Source organism: Papio anubis, chromosome X (assembly GCF_008728515.1).
Source record: "Papio anubis isolate 15944 chromosome X, Panubis1.0, whole genome shotgun sequence".
Taxonomy (NCBI): domain Eukaryota; kingdom Metazoa; phylum Chordata; class Mammalia; order Primates; family Cercopithecidae; genus Papio; species Papio anubis.
Window position 1 is genome coordinate 25,220,819 of NC_044996.1, and position 12,391 is coordinate 25,233,209.

General features: G+C 39.9%; 1 long non-coding RNA gene across 3 annotated transcripts in view; it reads left to right on the forward strand.

The window, feature by feature from the left end:
• LOC103880880 overlaps positions 1–12,391 on the forward strand; it is a 120,381-nt gene that overhangs the window by 47,898 nt on the left and 60,092 nt on the right. Inside the window, exon 1 of one of the 3 annotated variants that reach the window (XR_004180671.1) lies at positions 4–128. The exons of the other annotated variants lie outside the window; for them this stretch is intronic. This is a non-coding gene — a long non-coding RNA (uncharacterized LOC103880880). Of the gene's footprint in view, positions 1–3; positions 129–12,391 lie in introns of those variants that run through there. 3 annotated transcript variants of the gene reach the window in all.

Below are 12,391 nucleotides of genomic sequence, written 5' to 3' on the forward strand. Positions count from 1 at the left end.
ATAACAATAGGCAGCAGCTGTGGGTTCACTCAACAATTGCTGGGAGGGAACATTTTTTCCTCTGGGGTTATATTTAAATCAGGGAGCTTGCTTGATGGGCGAGGGGCTGAAAGAAATTGCTGCTGCAGGTAGGTGGTCCTGCTTAAGAAGCCCAGGCATCTCAAACTCACCTAAAACATCAACTACATTATTGGGGTGGTTATATTTAGAGTACAAAGGGGTTCCTTAAATCTGAAGGTGCTTCTCTAGTTCTTTTATGCTTTGTTAACATATCATAGAGCATTGATTGAGAGGACTAAAAACTAAAGTGTTTGCAGCTAGCGATCATTGAAGATCCATTAGGAAAATACATCAGTCTCTGGAGTCGGTGAAAAAATAGAATTCACTTTATTCATAATTCTTCTTTTTTGCCTCCTGTATTGAGTTTCTACAATGCTCCAGACATTGTAATAGGCACTGGAGAGATAAGGATGCTCCTCTTTTGATTTGAGAGGAAGTGGTGGGTCAAATAATAGAGATATGTATAAGGTAGGGAATAGGCACCAAAGTGGGGTTATGGGGGATTGTGTTTTCTTCACCGCTGTGGTCTCATGTCTCTCTCAGTGTCTGCTTGGCAAATAGTAAAAGGTCATAAAAGGTTTTTGAATTTACAACAGCAAGAGGGAACTTTTACATAACTCTACTGGAGTCCAGAGAGTGTATAAGATCCAGCCACTTAGGTAAGTCATAACAGCCATAGAGTTTTTTCTGTATCACTGCGTAAGGTCTCTGCTCTCTCTTTGATGAATGAGATGAGTGTTTTGATGTTGCCCCCTTCCCTCTCATCCTCTTTCTAGCGTGTGCACACACACTTCTTTTCTGGTTATTTCTCTACCCTGTGGGGGTTGTGCTTAGCTGAGGTTTAAGAAACGTCTCTTACGCTTTAAGAGTCTGGATGCAATGAACAGGTGAGGCAGCTCTAGAGCCCCTTATATCCCTCTTTTACTTAGGCCCAGAAATAATCACTATCTTTCTAAAGAAAGGCACAACATCAGGAAACAAGCTACATACAGTTGCCCCTAGTCTGTTCAGAAGTTGCTGAAGATGGGATATATGAGCCAGGAGTGAGGTCTAGGAGAAGAAATGTCAAAAGAGAAGCTGCAAATGCCATAAGCGGGGACAATACAATTTAGATATCCATCTTCTTGGCCAGTTGAGCCAAAACATTTATTATTTATCTTGGTAATATCCAAGGTCCTCCTTTTAGCTATTTGAAACTATATATTATTAACTATAGTAATTCCACAGTGCAGTAGTACACTAAAACTTATTCCCCTTATCTAGCTGTAATTTTGTCTTTTAACAAATCTCTCTTCTCCACCCTTCCCAGACTCTAATATCCTCTGTTTTACTTCTTCTGTGAGACCAACCTTTTTTTAGCTTCCACTTATGAGTGAGAGCACATGGTGATTAACTTTCTGTTCCTGGCTTATTTCACTTAACATAATGTCCTCCAGTTCTGTCGGTGGTGCTGTGAATGACAGGATTTCATTCTTTTTATGGCTGAATGGTATTCAATTGTGTATATATACCACATTTTCTCTATCCATTTATCTATTGTTCAACACCTAGGTTGATTCTGTATCTTGGCTATTGTGGACAGTGCTGCAATAAACATTTTTGTAGCTATGGTAAATTGGCTTGCCTTCTTGATTTCTTTTTCAGCCAGTTTGTTATTTGTGTATATAAATGCTACTGATTTTCATATGTTGATTTTGTATTCTGCAGCTTTTCTGAATTCATTTATCAGTTCTAAGAGATTTTTGTTAGAGTCTTTTGGTTTTTCTATGTGTAAGATCATGTCATCCACAAACAGGGACAATTTGACTTCTTTCTTTCCAATTTAGATGCCTTAGATGCCCTTTATTTATTTCTCTTGCCTAATTTATCTGGCTAGGACTTCTAGTACTATGTTGAATAGGAGTGGAGCAAGTGGGCATCCTTGTCTTTTTTCATTTCTTAGAGGAAAAGCTTTTAGCTGTTCTCCATTCAGTAGGATGTTAGCTGTGGGTTTGTCATATATGGCCTTTATTGTGTTGAAGTGCTTTTCCTTTGATACCTAATTTATTGTGAGTTTTTATCATGAAGGGATGCTGAACTTTATCAAATGCTTTTTCTGCTTCTTTTGAGATGTTCATATGGTTTTTGTTCTTTATTCTGTTGATGCAATGTATTATGTTTTTTGCTTTGCATATGCTGAAACATCCTTGCATTTCTGGGATAAATCCCACTTTATCATGCTGTATTATCTTTCTGATGTATTGTTGGATTCAGTATGCTAGTATGTTGTTGAGGATTTTTGCATCTATGATCAGGAATACTGGCCTGTAGTTATTTTTTATGTTTTGTCCTTGTCTGGTTTTGGTATTGGCATTAAGCTGGCTTTGCAAAATGACTTAGGAAGAGTTTTCTCCACTTTAGTTTTTTGGAATAATTTGAGAAGAATTGGTATTAATTTTTCTTTAAAGATTTGGTAGAATTCAGCAGTGAAGACATCCAGTCCTGAACTTTTCTTTGTTGGGAGATTTTTTACTAATGATTCAATCTTGTTACTTGTTATAGGTCTGTTCATATGTCCTACATCTCCTTTGTTCCATTTTGTTAGGTTGTATGTGTCCAGAAATTTGTCCATTTCCTCGAGGTTTTCAAATCTAGTGATGTATAGTTGATTATAATAGTTTCTAATGATCCTTTGTATTTCTGTGGGATCCATTGTGACCATGTTTCTGATTTTGTTTGGGCCTTCTGTGGCTTTTACTTAGTCTAATGGTTTGTTAATTTTATATTTGAAGAAAAACAACTTTTTGTTTCGTTGATCTTTTAAAACTTTTTTTAGTTTCAATTCCATTTATTTCTGCTCTATGATTTATTATTTCTTTCTTTCTACTAATTTGGAGTTGGTTTGGTTTGTCCTTCCTTTTCTAATTACTTGAGATATATCATTAAGTTATTGATTTGAAATCTTTCTAGTTTTCTTTTTTTATGTAAGGATCTGTCAAGTATTCATTTTTTTATTAGTTCCTTAAAACTCATTCATCCTGTAAGTTTGCCTCTCAATACTGCTCTTGCTGTGCCCTATAGATTTTGGTATGTTTTGTTTCTATTTTCATTTGTTTCAAGGAATTTTTAAATTTCATTTTTAATTCCTTCCTGCACCCATTGGTCATTCTGGAGCATGTTGTTTAATATCCATGCATTTGTATAGTTTAAAATGTTCCTCTTGTTATTGATTTCTAGGTTCATTCCATTGTGACCAGGTAAGATACTTGATAGGATTTCCATTTTTATTTTAATTTTTTTTCTTTGAGACTTGTTTTGTGTCCTAACACATGATCAGTCCTGGAGAATATTCCATGTATAATCCATGCTATTGACATTTTGAGTGTCTCAGGGCCTAGACAGAGAAGAGTTTGTGGTTGTGGTGCTGTGGCTTTGCTGGGGGTAGACTTGAGAGGCATTTCTCAGGCTGAGGGAAAGTGTGTGCCATGGCGAGTCAACCAACTTGGGGCTGGGGTCGGGTCTATGAAGGCTGTTACACTCTGGCTGGGAGCACGCTCACACAGTTTCTTGGCTGGCCTGGGGGTGTGCCTGCCAGGAAACAGGAGCTATTTCTCAGGCCTGGGATGTGGTTGTATGACTTCTTGCCTGGCCTGGGTATGTGTCTGCTGGGGTGGCTCATGGGGCTGTTTCTCAGGCCTGGGATGCAGGTGCACAGCTGCTCAGCTGACCCGGAGTGTGTCTGCCAGGGACAGCCCACAGGGCTATTTCTCAGACCCAGGACACAGTCCCATGGCTTCTCAGCCAGCTGGCATGGGTAAATGTCTGCTAGGGGTCGCCATTGGGCTGCTTCTTAGGCCCAGGATGGGAGTACAAGGCTGCTCGGCTGGCCTGGAGGCTTGTCCACCAGGGTGGCCTGCAGGGCTGTTTCTCAGTCCCAAGGCATGGGCACACTGCTGATTGGATGGGGGTATATCTGCCAGTGGTGGCCCTGAAGCTTTTCTCAGGCCCTGATTAGGGGCTGCAGGGCTATTGGGCAGGCCAGGGGCTTGTCTATAAGGGGTGGGGCTGTTTCTCAGGCCTTGGGAGTGAGTGTGTAGCTGCTCTACCTGCTGGGAGTGTGTCAGCTGTTCAGAGGCTTGAGGGCCTTTCCTGCTTGAGGGAGGGAGTGCAGCAGTTTGGCTGGCTCAAGGGTGGGTTTGCACTGGGTGGAAATGCCAGACTGTTCCTCTGGCTGGAAGTGTCTGTGGTAAGAGTTGGTTTCCCTGTTGTGCAGGAGCAAGGTCATAGCTGATCCTGGGTCCAAGCTCTGCACAGCTGGAGTTGTAGTGTTCAGCTACCAGTGTGGGCTTAGTGGAATGAAGATGGAGCCCTAGTGCTGGGGAGGTATAGTAGACTTCAGCAGTGGGTCTGGTCTCAAGTTCACAGGGGGTGGGTATGAAAAATATGTGGAATTTTCCTGTAGTAAGGACTTTAGGTGTTTGTGGGGCAATGGAGGCTGGTGGGGTTGAGCTTGCCTTTGCCTCATGATGGGAAGTCCCTTCTGACTCCAGGCAGATCTGATCCAGGTGGGGAAGAAGAGGCTGTGGAGGCTGGGTGCTTCCATGCTGCTCTTCTGGATTTCTAGTCAACATAGGTGCATCTGCACTCCAGCACTCTTCTTTTGACACTCCAGTTAAATATTATTTGTTTTTTCATTGCCTTGGTCCTTTCTTGTGGGGAGTGGGGGACAAGCACCTAGTGTCTCTACTGGATCATCTTGCTGATGTCTCTCTCCAGCACACAAACTTATTCACATGGGGAAGAACCACAGAGTGATAACCCCAACACCCCAATGGGGCACAGAAGGTTATATATCATCTTGAGGTTAAAGAAAGAATGGGGACTTGGATTGTGGCAAAATCGGTTATGGGAGTGGGAGAAGAGGAGTCCTGGCTAGCAAGGTGGTCTTGTTATGTAGATGAAACCTCACAGGTAGCAGGCCTCAGAAAGAATAGATGGTAAATATTTCTTTCAGACCTTTAAGGGTATCAGACTTTCAGTTAATCATTCCTAGATCTGGACAAGGGAAGGCTTCAGAGAAAACCTGGCTTCATCAATGCAGATTCTCTACAGGTACAAATCTTCCACACAAAAGACAGCTTTGCAGGGCTACTTCTGTTTCCAGGTCCTCTGAACAACCATGTCAAAATATGGCAAAGAAATATTTTGATTTTTTTCAACATAGAGTGATAATTTAACTATTTAGTATTACAAACACAGCACAACCTTATTTGTCACTCCTTTGCTCAGAAAACTTCTATGATTCCCTGTTGTCCTAGAGAATCAAGTTCCAAAGCCTTATCTTGGCATTTACAACTCTATAAGATTGAACCTTAAAATACTCTAAGAATACTTCTAACATTCTCATTTCATTCATTTTTCAAACTATAGAGTCAGGTTCAATTAAGGAAAGGAGAGGGCCTCTTCTGGAGAGCAGTGAACTGTGTATAAACACAAGTAGAGTCAGTCCTGTTTTGTAGAAAAACCTACAGAATTCCAAAATAAGTCCTCTTCACTTTGGGGTAGGCAGGGATAGATTGTGGAGGCATGCAGGGGAGTACTGGTAATCCACAAATGGATTACCATTTGTGGTAATGAATTCTGATTACAATTAAGAAAGTGACACCCAAAGAGAATAAATCCCACAGCCCACCTGTAGAAACCTTGAACTAGGATTCTGTTGTCCTCTCTTTCAGTCTGGTAGATTTTTAGGCCAGCTTTGATTTGCTGTACCTGCTGCCTTCTATTACCTAGAGTGGGATAGGTGTGTGGCTAAATAACAAAATTTATTTTCAGCCATTAACAAATTAGTACTAATTAATTTCTCAGAGCCACTTGCAATCCCACATGATATCTGAAGGAAAGGGGTCACGCAGATTACTTGAATAGATAAGTGTAGGTGAGAGACATGAGATACTGCAGTAAGGGCATCACCAGATGGTACACAGCAATGGGAGGCAGCATGAGGTCACTGGGTGTCTGGAGAGCAGAGAGCCAGGAAGAGAATGAAAGCATGCCACAAGCAAGAGTCTCTTATTTCTCAGCCTTATATGTGTACTTCATTTGCCTTTGAGAGAAAGTGGGGGTGGCGATGGGAAATGCACTGATGGCTGAGTTTCAGGGTTGACTTGAAATCTGCTGAAGAGAAGTCACCTAATCTTGACCTTCATTCATTGACTGATACTGAATTCTGCATTCAAACAAATTACTCTTTGCAGTTAAAAGCTCCACAGATGAGTCCTTTTGTAAGCTGTGCTTAGTATACTAATGAATCATACTTGTCAATAGATTTACCATTGAAGGGCTTATGAAGTACGGTTTATCAAAAATGGCTTAGATCTTCAACCTGTTTCTAGGATTGTCAGTTAGCAAATGCATTTGGATGCTTAGAGCCCCCATTCTGGCACCTCACTAGAACTTGACCTAGGCTCTAATCTTTAGCTATGGTTGTCTTGTGCTCTTACACCTCAGGAGCCATGCTATTCCTAAATTCCATGGATCTTTATCAGAATAATGTATATATATATAAACATATGTATATAAACACATATATATAAACACACACACACACACACACATATATATATACACACACACACACACACACACACACACTGAGATGAAGATGTCTTGAAGCTCTCTCTGACCTTCCCTCTTCCCCGACTGTCTCTCCCAAAGAAGCTGAAATTCCTTTATCTGCCTAAGATCCAGACCCACCAAGGAGAACAATTGTTTTGTTTCTTCCATTTCCTGTTATCTCTTTATCTATTGCAGAAAAGAAGACCAACATGTAAATACACCTGAACAAACACTTTTACAAGTATAATGTCTATCTCCAAAGATCATTTAAATTCCAAAGAGAAGTATTTACAAGTTCCCATATCCATTCATTCTCCTTGGTAATCCCCTCAACAGAATTCCTCTTCTCCCCCATCCCATAACCTGTTTTACCAGGATTCAAATCCTCATTCTTTCCATAACCTTGAGGTGTATTGCAACCACCTTTGCAAAGATTATTGACAGTGAGGGAAATCTAGCATGGCTGACTGTGTCTTGCTTCTAGCCTCACAGGCCAGCTATGCTCACTCATTCCTGGGTGTAGGCCAAGCTAACCATGGGAGGAGCTTATAGTTTAACTTCAAAGCAAGGATGATAATAGTCCATTCTTAAAACTGCCTTCTTGTTCAGGGGCTTAAATTGCCTTTGACTAATGAAAGGCCACAAGGTTAGGATTATAGGAGGGGCCTGAATTATGCTAAAATGTAGGTATAGTTTTCATAATGCCTTACTGCTCAAGGGTCATGTTGCCAGATGTCACAAGATTTGTGATGTCCCCAGTTGCTCCTATAGATAACATAACTATTGTAGAGCTAAGATTGGTCTTTTGAGATGTGTTTCAAATTTTTGCATTCTGGTAACTGACTGACTCCACTGGGAGTTGTGACTCATAACTCAGCTTGTCCTGTGCTCAGCCCCCTCAACCCAGAGGCTGACTCAGTGCTTTCATTTCTGTAAAAGAATGTGAAGACCATTCTCTACACCCCTATGATTGCATCTGCAACCAGTCAGCAGTACCCATTCCCTAGTCTCCTCTCTACCAAAGTATCCTTGAAGAACCCTAACCTCTGAGTCTTCGAAGAGACTGATTTGAGTAATAACTACATCTTCCACATGGCTAGCCTGTATTAATTAACTCTTTCTTTACTGCAGTACCATAATCTCAGTGAATTGGTTTTGTCTCTGCACTGAGCAGGAAGAACCTGTTGGGTATTTATAGTATATAAGCTTCTGTCCCTTACTGGGAAGTTGGGTCTTCATTCTGAAAGTTCTTGTGTGCACACATTAAATAAATTTGTGTGCCTTTTCTCCTATTAATAAAAAAAAAATCTGTGTGTGTGTGTATATATATATATTTGTATATATACACACAGAAACATATATTTTCCCCAGAGAATAGAATTCTTATGCCAGCTAACCAAGAGAACATTTTCTGATCCCCATGTACTTAGGAAAACAGTACAAACAGGTAAAGCAGCTTTTGCATATTGGGAATAACACTTAACACTAGCTGTGCAGCCTTGGTTAAGTAATTCCCTCTGAATCTGGTTTCCTCTCCATGCAATTGGAGATAATTTCCCTACCTCACAGAATTGGGGTATTGATTGAATGAGTAGGTATATGAAAGTACACTGTAACCTGTAAATTGCAGATATTAACATGTCAGATATTAATGTCAGGAGTCAGTAGAGTGCAGTGGTATAGAATGTGGGCTCTGAAATCAAACTGCTTGGCCTCATATTGTAGCTTTGCCATTTACTAGCTCTGTGACCATGGGCATGTTAAACTCTGTGAGACTCAGTTTACTTACCTGTACAATGGGATAATAATAGAACCCGTTTCCATAGAGTAGTTGTGAAGAGTAAATAATTAATGAAGATAAAATGCTTAGCACTGTGCCTGGAACATAGTAAGCTGTCACTATGAACAAGGAAGTAAAACAGTAAAAATTCATTATATTCTGCAGGCCTGATCACCTTTGACATATGCAGTCATATTTGATTATAAACAACTTTGTGAGGTTGGCAGAACAAAGTATTATCATCAACATTTTACAGAATAAAGTATTGTCATCAACGTTTTACAGAAAGGTTGATGATTCCCTCAAGAAACCTCAGCAAATAGGTGGTAGGCCTTTGATTAGAACTCTGAATTCATTTCTTAAGGCCTAAAATGAATTCTGAGACTGTTTGTACAACAGCAGCCCAGCAGGGGAGAGCTTTCTGGCTAGGGATCTCCTGACAGGCAGCTGCCTTCTTCCTCTCCTATGTTTAGGCCCTATCTTATTACATGTCATATTATTACTATGGTCTGAATGTTTGTGTTCCAACCTTAGAATTCATAAGTTGAAACACTAACTTCCAATGTAGTGGTATTAGAAAGTGGGGGCTTTGGGAGGTGTCTAGGTCATGAAGGCAGAGCCCTCATGAGTTAAGTTTCATGCCTAAACAAAAGAGACCCCAGAGAGCTGCCTTGCGTCTTCTACTATGTGAGGATATAATAAGAGGCACCATCTATGAGCCAGAAAGTGGGCCCTCACCAGATACATAATCTGCCTTGATCTTGTACTCCTCAGCCTCCGGAATTGTGAGAAATAAATTTCTGTTATTTATAAGCCACTCGGTCTGTGGTATTTTGTTATAGCAGCTTGAATGGACAAAGACAATTACCAAGTTATCAAATAGGCCATGGGCAGGAGCAAAAAAAATCTTCATTTTCTCTCTGTGTTTGGTAGCACACTTGAATTGAATTCCTTCATTCTACTTCTATTACTAATAAATACATTTCATCATGAATTAGATTGCTACTTCTTTCTAATATAAGTATGTTACTGTCCATTGTGCACTGGAAGCCTTTCCCACGTCTATTTCTTTTATGAGGCTGTCTTTTTTTTAAAAACCTCTTTGTTAATCACAGCAGCTATCTCTGTCATTTGGGGACCCACTCTGTATTAATGAATATGGATTGGAGTCTTCCTAATTGTTCTCTGAACACCTCCCAATTTTCAGAAGGGTAATTGATTTCAATCAACTTCATTAGTACACTCTCTACACTCTTGAAAGCCTGTAATTTTCAAGTTCAATATTTGTGTGCTCACACCCTCAGGAGTGCTTCATTTGTATCCCATTATAATCCTGGAATTCTAACCAGTCACCAGCTTTATCATGAAGCTTATTTATTTTCTAGTATGGCTGAGTCATGCTTTAGGGCATCCCCCATACGCAAATATATATATTTTTGTAAAAGCAAAATTACACACGTATTTTTAAATTTAAAACGTTAACAACTCTAACTCTGGCTCTAATGAAGACTGTATTGAAATGATTCCCATGCCTCTAGGGGTATGATAGAGTCTGAAGTAAAGAAACTAAGGTTAGATGTTAGGTGTTTACTGTAGACAATTAGTCAAACAGAAAACTTTAGCTTGGAAGTGAGAGGAGCTCGTTGGGAAGATAATATTTCATAAAAAAGTCACTTTTAGTTTAACTTCTAGAAAAATAAATGAAGAGAAATATATTTAGATACATTGTCACATAATAATTAGTTTTTTATTGTTATGAAACTTTCCCCATATTCATGTATATTTTTTTCTTTCGTTGCCTAAGTCTACGTTCAAAGATCTGTGGTGGTTTACTGTATTTCTGTGGAACTGGAGTAACTAATTATAGTCTACAATAGATACCCAGTTGTTGGTTCTGCCTCTGAAAGCTCAAAGCTCCTTATTAGATTTTATTGGAGAAGTACCTAAATTGAAAATATGAACACTTTTATCACTGTATTTCTACCGGAATTACCCTCATTGAGGTTCTTCTTGCCATTCTTCAGCTGGACTATTGCAAAAGCTTAACTGGACTTTCTACATCTCTTCTCTCCCCACTTCAACACATTACACACACTATTGCCAGAATGTTTTCCCCCAAACATTGTGTCATTCCCTTGTTAGATCTTCAGTAGCTCCTTGTCACAAGTGGCCTGGAGTGCAACATCACCCATAATCTAATTTTTCAACTTACCTTTCTAATTCTATTTGCTGTTACAACTTCATATACCATATGTTTCAGTCAAATGATTGTGATTCCTCAAAGGCTCCATAAGCATTGGCACATACCTGTGTCTACATAATGCTGCTCCCTTAATGAGCAACACCTTTCTCACCATCTCTTTGTATGGACATTTTATATGTCTGCATTTGTTAGGGTAGCCATAGGCCCTTATAAAAAAGAGACCGTAGAGTAGAGTGGCTAAAAATTCAGAACTTCATTTTTTTTCTCTCGTGTAACAGCTCTGTTGTGTTTCAGAATGCAATGACACTGCTTCGTGTGGTCATTCAGGATCGTAGGCTCCTTATAAGTTGTCAGGTCAAAAAGTTATTGCTCTACCATACCCTAGAGTGTCATCCTAATCTGAATGATGAAGGGTGGCCCACTTCATTCACATTCCAGCTAGAGGAAAAGGAAAGGGTGAATAAGACATGTACACTCTCTTAGGGTCTGGGTCTGGAAGTAGGCACATTCACACATAACTGTGAGGGGAGGCTAGGAAATGTAGTCTAGCTGTATGTATGGAAGAAGCAGAGAAAAAATTTTGGTGGTCAACCAAGTTTATGACATGTTGAAATCTAGCTTACATGCCAGCTTCTTTCTTTAGGCTATGCTGAGCCCCTCAGCTGGAAGCAATTTCTCCTTCCTCTGATCTACTCTAGTTGAAGGCTTCTGAAACTAATGTGTACAAGAATCACCTGTGAATCTTGTTAAACTACAGAGGCTGAATTAGTCAATCAGGGTTGGGAATTGAGATTCTCCATTTCTAATGAGCTCTGAAGTGATACTTATGCACTAGTCTGAAGAATACACTTTGAGTGTTCTAGCCCATTGTCTGTTTCTCTCTTGTGGAATGTAACTTTTTCTACTTCATATTAGCTATTTGTGTGCATAACTTAGCCTCCTTACTAGACAGTTAATTCCCATAGCAGAACCTGGATCTCATTAGCATCTGTCACTCTCACCCTGCCTCCCTACAGCACTAAGAATAGAGCATGCACACTTAGATGTAGTTAATAAATATTTGAATAATTGATGAGTGGCTTCAACTAATTTAGAATGTTGAACATAAACTTTTGAAGGGCAACACTACTTATATTAGCTTCTGGACTATGCTTAGTGCAATTACTTATTTGAAAATTGTCTGTTGAAAACTCCCCTCTTACATAGCCTAGCCAAACTAAGGGAACACTGGCCCAGAGAGCTGAGCTAAGTGGAATTCAGCAAATGGAAACCACATTTTATTGAGGACTTTCCCCCTCTGTGTGCTGTAACTATTTCAAAGGAAATGCTAATCCCTATGTTTGGAATTCATTTCCAGAGAGCTTCTCTGCTTAACAAGCGTGACTTTGTGCCCACAGAGCTTCATAAGCCAATTTTATCAGTTTTGTTGAAGAGGTGGCTTTTTTTTCCCCCACCTGGAAACACTCAGTGATCTTCTATCTGGAAAGTCTCAAGTTGAGTACCAATTAAAGCTAGATAAGAATGACTCCTCTCAAGTTGGCACCATTTTAGCCCGTTCTTTTCTCAGTCCTAACATATTTAGTCATGTGTTGGCCTTGGAGATTAGGGTGGAAGAAGGAAGAGAACATAAAGTGGGTTAGGGTTTAAAACAGAGGCTACTTTGTAATCTATCCTAAGTCTTATGAAGCAAAGTAAGAAGACCTGAGGTCTCCTGCCTCACACCTGTCTGCATGATGGAACTCCTAACTAGA